Genomic DNA, 11,763 nt, shown 5'->3' with positions numbered 1-11,763 from the left:
AATTCTAAAAAAAATATGTAGATGGACACATGAGTCTAGTTTCAGGAAAAATTATGAATCTGATTTTTGAGTTGTGGAACTCAAGTTATGATTTTAAGGTGACAGTGACGCAGTTAGCCAGTCGTCTGGAAAAATTTTAATTGAATCATGAGAGTAAATGAATTAGTCGGTTAGCACCTCGTGTTCGACTCCGGTAATGGTCTCGGGTACGGGGTGTTACATAAACATTAAAATTTCACCAAAATATGCACATAACTGTCCACTTACAATATAAAAGGGCTAATTACAACATAAATCCCCTAACTACTTTATCTCTTAGCCATTTAATGCATTTGAACTATAGAACTCACATTTTTCGCTTTACGCGACTTAGTCATTTTTATCAAATTAGACACTCAAACGATAAAATCTCTTTACAAAAATTTCACACAACTCTAATATCATGCTGTAAATAATAAAATAATAAAAAAATAAATTTTTTGATGTCGGATTTGTGGTCCCGAAACTACTATTCCAATTTAGCTAAAAACGGGCTGTTACAATTCGGATTAGTTTAATTGTAGGTGGTAAAATGACAAAAATTCCCTTAGGTTAAATTACTTATAAAAAGTTTAAAATTGGTTCACAAAGTTGAGGTGTATCTTGGGAGGTTTTTAGCTGGATAGTCACTTAGGTGGCTAATGTAACGCTTTGAATTCAGGTCGATCCGTCCCAGTCGGGTTTAGGGTGTCATAGTAAACTTGTAATTTGATAAATAAATATAATTAAAATAAAACAAATGATGAATGACCATCATCTTTTACATTTTTGACTTGGTTGAAAGCGATTTCTCCATGGTTGTGTAACTAAAGCTTTTGGTCATTCTTCAAGTTCATGCATGATTAGGAAACGCCGTCATCGAATTTAAATCGAGGAAAAGCTAAAGTTTCAAACTAGTTGTCGACTCTATTTTAGTAACTATTTCAGTCGAGGTAAGTTTGTATAAGGATTGAAATCATTATTTTTTGTTTTGGATGAATGTAAATAGATATTTATGTTATGTTTAAATTAAATTGATAAAGGTGTGATAAATTATTATTAGGGACCAACTAGAGAAATTAATCAAATTAAAGGATATGTGAACAATTATTAATGTGATTGGTGAAATTGTATTTGGTGATCAAGAATTATAGGTTGCCTCTTTAAATGTTTACTTTGATTAAGGTAAGTTCCTAGTAAGTTGTTATGTAAATGTAAGTTAATTGTGGTTACACTATTGTTTCTACTTAGTTGCAAGCATTTATCTGAAATTCTATTGGTTATTTATATATATATTGGAATATTGCAAATTAGTACATATGAAGTCTAGAAATTGATAGTAGAATTTCTTGAGGTTGCATATTAAAGATATGAAAGTAATGAAATTATGGTATGTGTATGGAAAGGATGAAGTCACATGGTTATATGGCCTTATTTCGAATACACACACGGGTAGACACACGGGCTGGGATACGGCCGTATGTCCCTATTTCGAATGTCGACATGGTTTGGGCTATGTCACACGGCCGTGTGACCCCTGTTTCCCAATTTTTCATCTTTTTCAAAAAAAATATTTTGATTCAACTTGATTTCTAGTAGTTTTCAAATTGTTTTTAGGGCCCTAAAGGCTCGATTTAAGGCCCAAATGTGTATATTTGTTGTGATTGTAATGAGTTATTGTTAATTTAATATTAAATGGTATTATTGATTTGTTTGAAGCTAAAGGTTTTGTTTTATTCAGTAATGCTTCGTAACCTAATGTAGTGATGGAGACAGGTTAAGGACGTTACAAATTTAGTCACCTTCCCAACCATTCCCTCAATTTCCCATAAAACCTCATTTTTATAGAGATAGATGGGGAGTCATGGAAATCTAATGCAAGCAAGAACAGTAGTAGGGTATTGATTCAAAGGATTGAAGTCAATTGTCCATGGTTGCACTATTAAATACTGTCCAAAGATTGCCTAAGGTCCCTGTGATAAAACCTTCTCATAATCAAGAGTTTTAGAACTTTGCTAAGAAATAGTTGTTTTCTATATCCATAAGCTGAAAAGGTTGAAACGGTCTCTATAACCTATACACCTTATCCTGCAAGGCTACAACACCAATATTCATTCCTAACAGCTTGGGGATCATAGAGGCAAACATGTCCTTGACTAAGAATTTTTGAACTCTATTCGAAAAGTCAATAGCTAGGATACCATTGATCACAGACTTCTTGACATCACCTTTAAGAAGGGAGAAGCCTCATTAGTAGAGTGAACAATACTCGACTCTTTTGATTCAGTAAAACCCTTCCCCAAAACCATATCTTTCCATGACAATGTTGGAGTCGACGTTGATTCAGCAACCATCTCAACTTCTGGAATGGTTTTCGAGTCCTTGAAATGCACCTTCTTGGTGTTCAGCTCTTCTAGGAGATTTTCCCCATTACCGCTGCTTCCACAAAGAGAATCCACTGTCGAATCAACTTTTCTTTTAAAAATGTAACAGTTATCTCATTAAATTTTTAATATATATGCTCTTTTTTATACAATATCTAAAACTACCCATAGCCCCTCCCTAACCTTTAAACAAGAGGATAATGCGTTTTAGCGCACTCAAATTCACGTCTTCTTGCACTGGCACAATGGCGATGTCAATCGAATTAAAACTCAATTGACACCACTTCATTAATTAATATCTGCTTTATATTTAAAAATAATAATATTAAGGCGAGAAAAGGTAAAAATTGGAGAACCTCTTTAGATAATCATTTGATGCATTATTATTGATTTGATCTAGGGGGTTAATTGCATGTCAGTTCTGTTAGTTGTTTTCTTATTTGATTTACTCGATGTAATGTTTGTTTTAATTTGATTTTCTGTTTTTGAATTTAGTTTATGTTATATTTAATTTGTTTATTAATGTCCCTGTATAAAGATTCAATTTGTATTCAATTTATTACATGATTTATTTAATTTCATTCTATTTTGCATTATGAACTTTAACTTTAATTTTATTTTAGGTTAAAATTTAATTATATTAGTTTATTTTATTTTTATTTATTTTTCTCAAGTGAATCAATTCTCGAATAAGAAATAATATTTTATTAAATAATTTTCAAATTTTGAATACGTATTCATAAATGATCATTGATTAAATTTAAAAGAGAAGTCGATAATTTAGTTTCCATTATAAATATTTTTTTAACATTTATTACAACTAAAATTTAAATAAAATAACAACTAAGATAATTAAAATATAAAATTATCAATCTTATCATATCATTAGCAATATTATCTGAGGTGTTACATAAGGTAGTGTAACCCATGTACCATAACACAAAGCACAACACTTGGAAAAAAAATATTTTAGAATATTAACAACGCCAACATACTTGTTTGATGTAAAAATTAGAATAACAATACAATATACCATTTGGTGTAGGACGTACCAAATTTAACTGATGATTTACTAAAATATTACATACTATATTAAATTTCTCTACTTCATTGGAACTATTTAAGAACTACTTTGTCATAACAATGTCATCCAACTTAAGGGTGAGCATTCGATCGAATCGAATTGAATCGAAAATTTTTGAGTTAATCAAATTTTCGAATCTTATTTTATCATCCTAACTTAATTTAAAGTTTTCTCGAATCGAGTCGAGTGAGATGGAATTCGAATCGAACCAAATATATTTGTTCGAGTTAAATTTTTTTTAAAAAAATGACTTTAGTATTGTTTATTTTTATGTAATTTTTCAAAAAATATTTTTTCATACAACAAAAAATTGAAGTAAATAAGTGAATAAATAAGTGAATAAATAAGTGAGTAAATAAGTAAAAAATAATTAAAAAGAAGGAGAAGGAAGGAGGGTTTATTTTAGGGTTTTTTGAGAAAAATAGATTTTCGGGTTTGAATTGAATGAAAATGGAGAGAAGAACAAAAATAATTTAGGCTTTGGAATTTGCTGGGGGCTTGATTTGGGGGAGGAATTGGGATTTGGGAAAATAAATCTTTGGGGCTTGGGCAGACGGGATTGGAGAAATGAAAAATATAAAATGTTTGGGCTTGGGGGAAATTAGGTTTAAGTAAAAGCCTAAAATTTAAAAAAATTAAAAAAATATATAGTTTATATTCGGTTTATTCGAATTATTCGAGTTATTCGAATTCAAAAATTCAACTCGACTCGAACTCGAAATTCGAAAAAAAATTCAAGTTGATTCGATTAACTCGATTAATTCAATTAACTCGATTCGAATAATTTGAAATTCGAATTTTTTTTCGATTTTTTCGAATCGAATCGAATTTTGCTCACACCTAATCCAACTTATTATATTTTTGCTAGGTGGCAGTAGGTTTTTAATTTTCATCCTGTCTATTGCAAATTTTTCATCCCTTCACTTATATTTAACATTTATGTTCATTTTTAAGTGAAAGAAACACATGAAGAAAAGGCATAATAATACATTTACATTTTTACCGTTATTTATATTGAACAAATTTATTTTTAAAAAATAACTTAATTTTCACATTATTGCCCTATGTTTAATACATTTTCTTTTAATTTTTAATAATTTAAAACATTTTTAAATTATTATAATACTATTAAACATTTTAGGAATACTATTTAAACATTAATAATTTTCTCCTACAACATTTGTGCATTCAATATATTTAATTATTTACATTTCAATTAATTTATACATACAGTAAATTGGTGGGTAAAAGACCTAGTATAATATATGTATATATATATATATATGATATTTTGTTTTTCAATTTTTCTTTAATGGTAAATAACATAAAAATTAGGACTAATGGCAATGTAACAATTTGTCATTGCTAACTATTTGTTTTCAAAATTATGCATATAATATATATGATTTAAGAATATTTTGGCTTTCAGTTTTTTTTATTTAAATAACATAGAAGTTAGGACTAACAGTAATATAACACTTTTGTCATTGCTGAAGTGTGAGCCAGTAATTGCTGACATTCGTCACTCAATGAATTGTGCCAGAACTATTTATAAGAAACTAATTGTCACCGGTTTACTATTTACATAAATTATTTAAAATATTTTGAATATATTAAAATTAATTGTAAGTTCAATACTATAAATTTTATAGGAAAAATATTAAAATTTAAATAGTATTTAAAAACTATTTTACATAAGATGACCATGTGCGTTAATTAAAATATATTTCATTTTATTAATATTTTAATAAAAGTAAAACATATATTAAACAAAATGATTTAATGTGAGATAAAATTATGATCATAATTTTATTTACAATAAAATTAAGAAAGTATTGTAAAATAATAATATTTTTAATTTTCATGTAAAATTTCTCGAAACACTAAGATTTAAATAGTATTGAATGATTGTTTTTACTAATAAAATTTATAAGTTAAATTATAAATATATTTAAATTAGGTTTAAGCCAAAAATTAATAGTAAGTTCTATATTAGAAAATTATTTAATATCAACGAAAAAATGTTTAAATAACTTAAAACACTATATAAAATATAAAATTTAGACACTATAATTTTAAAATAACTCAGACAACCATTGTGGCTTTTTAATAAACTTTTAAAATAATAGTATGTGAAAAACAATAAATTTATTAATATTTAAATAAATAATTATTATATTTATAAAAATATATTTTATTCATTCATATGTAAAAGTTTCTTTATAAAAGATCATAAAGATTAAATAATTATGTAATTTCATAAAAATCATAAAGTGGAAATTAATTGTTCAATAAATAGAAATTAAATAAGATTTATTCATTAATATAAAAATAAGATAAATTAAAATACAATTATATTTTTTTGTATTTTTATGTTTCTTTTACGGTTTATATTTTAAGTTCATTAATACTATGTATTCTTTTGTAATATAATATTAATAACATAAATAAAAATTTTATAATAAATGAAAAGATTGAAATCATATTGCTAAAAGAGAAGAGATTGAAATTATAAAAGAAAAATAGTTAAAAGGAATTTAACGCGTAATTAACATGTAATATTACATAACTATCTAAAGAAGAGTAGCGGATATATATTGAAAAATTTTAAAAATGGGTTGGTTAAAAACAATGCTAAAAATTTGTGTAAATCGAAAACAAATATGCTAAAAAAATTATGGATATCAGAAACAAATGCACTAATGAAGCTAAGAAAAAGTATATAATTATTAAAAGAGAATCCTATGATTTAAAATATAAGCATTAAGGATTATCATTTAACATAATCCCATCTCGGTTTTATTATTATCAAAATAAAATTACCCTATCTTTTATACAACATAAATACATGTAATAAAATTAGTATCCATATAAAAACAGTTTTTTGTTATAGAAAAATTAATAAAACAATAAATAAAAGTGGATGAAAATATGAGATAATTTTATTGTCGTATTTCCACTTACAAGGTGCTATTTATAAGCTCGTTTACATTCAATTACATTTAATGAACTAAGTTTTCTTAATTACTCCATTTAATGATCAATTGATTATAAATGAAGTAAAGAGTTTTATTACATTAATATGCTTAGGGGGTTATAGATATCCATTTAATTTACAACACTCCCCCTTGGATGTCTTTTAAATAAGAATGTACCTCATTAAAACCTTTATTAGGAAAAACCCTGTGGGATAAAAACCTAATAAAGGAAAAAGAGTATACAATCTCCTATTACAAGTTGCCTCGTTAAAAACCTTTACCAGGAAAACCTAGTGGGACAAAACCTTGGTTAAAGGAAAAGAGTACAATGTGTTTTAGACTCCCCCTAATGACGACATCACATTATATCTTTGAGTCGATGCATTCCAATCTTGTTTCGTAGTCTTTCAAACGTTGAAGTTGGCAATGCCTTGGTAAAAAGATCTGCTAAATTATCACTAGAACGAATTTGTTGAACTTCTATGTCACATTTCTTCTCAAGATCATGAGTGAAGAATAATTTTGGTGAGATATGTTTCATTCTGTCACCTTTGATATAACCACACTTTAATTGAGCTATACATGCTGCATTATCTTCGTATAAGATGTTGGCATTTTTTCCTGTAAAGGTGAATTACATATCTTCTGGATATGTTGGGTTAATAACCTTAGCCAAACACACTCTCGGCTTGCCTCATGCATTGCAATTATTTCAGCATGATTTGAAGAGGCAGCAGCTAATGTTTGCTTTGTCGAACGCCATGATATGACAGTACCTCCACATGTAAATAAATATCCCGTTTGAGATCGACCTTTATGTGGATTAGATAAATATCCAGCATCAGCATAACCAACTAATAGGGATTTTGAATCATTTGACTAAAATAATCCCATATCAATGGTTCCTCTGAGATATCTAAATACATGTTTAATTCCATTCCAATGTCTACGTGTTGGAGAAGAACTAAACCTTGCTAATAAGTTTACAGTAAAAGCTATATCAGGTCTTGTGTTATTTGTAAGATACATCAATGCTCTTATGGCACTTAGATATGGTACTTTAGGACCAAGAAACTCTTCATCATTCTCACAAGGACGAAATTGGTCTTTACTCACATCTAACGATCGTACAACCATCGGGGTACTCAATGGATGTGCTTTATCCATATAAAATTTATTTAAGATCTTTTTCGTATAAGTTGACTGATGCACATGAATTCCATCTTTTAAATGCTCGATTTGCAGGCCAAGACAAAATTTTATTTTTTCTGAGATCTTTCATCTCAAATTCTTTCTTTAAATAATTTACTGCATTTTGAAGCTCTTTAGAAGTTCCAATAATATTTTTATCATCAACATAAATAGCAATTATCACAAATTTAGATTTAGACCTTTTTATAAAAACACATGGGCAGATTGGATCATTTTTATAACCTTCTTTTAACAAATATTCACTAAGATGATTGTACCACATACGTCCAGATTGTTTTAATCCATATAAACTTTTCTTTAATCTGATTGAGCAATTTTTCTGGGAAACTCTATATCTTTCATGGATTTTAAATCCTTCTGGGATTTTCATATAAATTTCACTATCAAATGTATCATACAAATAGGCTGTAACAACATCTATTAGACGCATATCAAGTTTTTCACGTACTGCCAGGCTAATAAGGTATCTAAACGTGATTGCATCTACCACAGGAGAATATGTCTCTTCATAATCAATGCCGGGCCTTTGCGAAAATCTTTGTGCTACAAGTCGTGATTTATATGTTACGACTTCATTTTTCTCATTTCATTTTCGCACAAATATCCATTTGTATCCTACCGACTTTACAAATTTAGGTGTTTGGACTATAGGTCCAAAAACTTCACGTTTAGAAAGTGAATTTCATTCTGCTTGAATTGCGTCTTTCCATTTTGACCAATCTTTTCTATTTCTACATTCCTCAATAGATTTAGGCTTAGGATCCTCATTTTCTTTTGCTATTTCAATAGCAACATTATAAGCAAAATTGTTGTCGGCAACTATATTTTTTCGGTTCCATCTTTTTCCTAAAATAACATAACTTATTGAGATTTCTTCGTTATCACCATTTTTAGGTACCTGAACCTCTTCTGGGGTTTTTTGATTAGTTATATCTTTGGCCTCTTCTGGGGCACTTGCCTCCACAATATTACCATCTTGAATAATTAATCCTTTCTTTTTACGAGGATTTTTATCTTTGAAAACCGATTGGCCTTCCACGCTTCAGGCGTGGATTACTTTCTTTTGCACTAACAATTTTCCTTATTGGGATATCAATTCGTATTGGAACATTTTCAACTGGTATGTAAGATTTTGTAATTCTCTTTAGGTCAGTAAATGAATCTGGTAGTTGATTGGCAATGTTTTGCAAATGTATAATCCTTTGAACTTCATGTTCACATTGACTTGTGCAAGGATCTAATTGAGATAATGATGATCCATTCCATGTAATTTCTTTGACTAGTTGTATTTTCTCTCCCCCTAATGTTGGAAATATTGTTTCATCAAAATAACAATCAATAAATTGTGCAGTAAATAAATCTCCAGTTAATGGTTCAACATATTTAATTATAGAAGGAGATTCATAACCAACACATATTCCCAACCTCCTTTGAGGACCCATCTTTGTGCATTGTGGTGGAGCAATTGAAACATATACTGCACATCCAAAAATTTTAAGATGGGAAATATTTGGCTCCTGACCAAAAGCCAATTGTAATGGGGAGTACTTATTATAACTTGTTGGCCTTAAGCGCACAAGTGCTGCTGCATGCAAAATAGCATATCCCCAAGCTGTAACAGGGAGTTTTGTTCTCATGAGTAATGACCAAGCTATTAGTTGGAGGCGTTTGATAAATGATTCAGCTAAACTATTTTGTGTATGAACATGAGCTACAGGATGTTCAACTTTTATCCCAATTGACATACAATAATCATTAAAAGATTGGGATGTAAACTCACAGCATTATCAAGACAAATAGTTTTGATTGTATAATCTGCAAATTGTGCTCTTAATCGAATTATTTGAGCAAGTAGTCTCGCAAACGCCAGGTTGCGAGTCGATAATAAGCACACATTTGACCACCTACTAGATGCATCTATTAATACCATAAAATATCTGAATGGTCCACATGGTGGATGAATGGGCCCACATATATCACCTTGAATATGTTCCAGAAATGCGGGAGATTCAATCCCAACTTTAGCTGGTGATGGTCTAATAATCAATTTTCCTTGAGAACAAGCGACACAAGATAAATCCTTGAATTCAAGAATCTTTTGCTTCTTTAATGGGTGTCCAATGGAATTCTTGATGATTCTTCGCATCATAATAGATCCGGGATGGCCTAATCGGTCATGCCAAATAGTAAAAGCATGTGGTTCTACAAACTTCTGGTTTGTAGTAACATGTGACTCAATTGCACTAATATGTGTATAATATAAACCTGATGAAAAAGCAGGTAGTCTTTCCAAAATATATTTCTTTCCACATTCAACATTTGTAATATATAGATATTCAATATTTGTCTCATTCATAGTCTCAATATGATATCCATTAAGACGAATATCTTTAAAACTTAATAAATTTCTTTGAGACTTAGTGGAATATAAAACATCATCAATGACAAATTTTGTACCTTTAGGTAATAATATAATAGCTCTTCCAGAGCCTTCAATAAGTTTTGAACTATCCGATATTATATTAACATGGGCATTACTCATTGTCAAATGAGAAAAATAATTTTTATCTTTGAGTAGACACACGTCTTTATTGATTTTGGGTCCACCAAAATTTTGTTGAATATTCATATTCTTCATAAAAATGAACAAAATATAATATGAGAAACATTGCAAATATTTATTAAATATATAAATTATTCTTTATGCAAGAAAATAAAATATACTTAAAACAACATAAAAATGTCAAAATAACATCAATTTTTCTAATAATTCTCAAAGAACTCTGCCACATCTAGGTGAGTTATATTATTAAGGTCATTAAATTTATCATCCTCGTAGGCATGGTCAGTTTTATTATTATAGTGAATATCTTCATCTTTTGCCTCCATTTCATCATTTTGGGATATAAAATTTGTCTCAATATGCTTTCCCTTCCTTTTAATAGATGCTTGATAAAGTTTCACTAAATGCTCAGACGTACGGCAAGTACGTGACTAATGCCCCTTCATACCACATCGGTAGCATATATTCTCAACAATCTTTGAAGGATTACTTTGACCACTTTTTTCTTGTCTTTCATTGTTATTCTTTTCTAGTGGTTAGAATTATCATTGTTATGACTACCATGATAACGATTACTAATACGTCCTCGACCACGTCCCCCACTACGTCCACGACCACGACCGCGACTTCTATGTTTTCTATTTTCATAATTATTGTGTACTGCTACATTCACTTCAGGGAATGGTGTAGAACCAGTGGGACGAATTCCATGATTTTTCATCAATAGCTCATTATTTTGTTCAGCCATCAAAAGGCATGAAATCAATAAAGAATACCTTTTAAAACCTTTTTCACGGTATTGCTACTACAGGAGCACATTAGTAGCATGAAAGGTTGAAAATGTTTTCTCTAACAAGTCCTCATCAGTTATGTTTTCTCCACATAATTTTAGTTGAGAACTAATTCTAAAAAGTTCTGAATTGTATTCACTTACAATTTTAAAATCTTACAATCGTAAGTGCATCCAATCATAACGAGCTTTAGGGAGTATCACAGTTTTCTGATGGTCAAATCATTCTTTCAAATTTTTCCACAACTCAATAGGGTCTTTCACAGTGAGATATTCCACTTTTAACCCTTCATGTAGATGATGACGGATGAAAATCATTACTTTTACCTTTTCTTGATTAGATGCTTCTTTATCTGCTAATATAATGTTTCCTAGACCTTTAGCATCTAGATGAATTTCAACATGTAACACCCATGACAAATAATTCTTGCTTGAGATGTCTAAGGCTGCAAATTCAAGTTTGGCAAGATTTGACATTATAATACTTGAATCAAAATAAAAAAAATACTAGTAAAATAATAAGTATTCTCAATCGTAAAATAATTCAATTATATATACCAAATTTGCTAAATAATAATATGCATGTCAAATATTGGTATAAAGAGGAATAGTCATAATAATAACTTAACACAAATTAAATTAATTGAAATTTCTTTTAATAAAAAACATGTATATATAATTATCATTATTAGATTTTAGTTGTAAAAATAAATGTGCAAATGTTACCCAAAGCA

This window comes from Gossypium arboreum, chromosome 2, assembly GCF_025698485.1.
Source record: "Gossypium arboreum isolate Shixiya-1 chromosome 2, ASM2569848v2, whole genome shotgun sequence".
NCBI classification, from domain to species: domain Eukaryota; kingdom Viridiplantae; phylum Streptophyta; class Magnoliopsida; order Malvales; family Malvaceae; genus Gossypium; species Gossypium arboreum.
Note: the sequence above shows the minus strand (reverse complement) of the source record.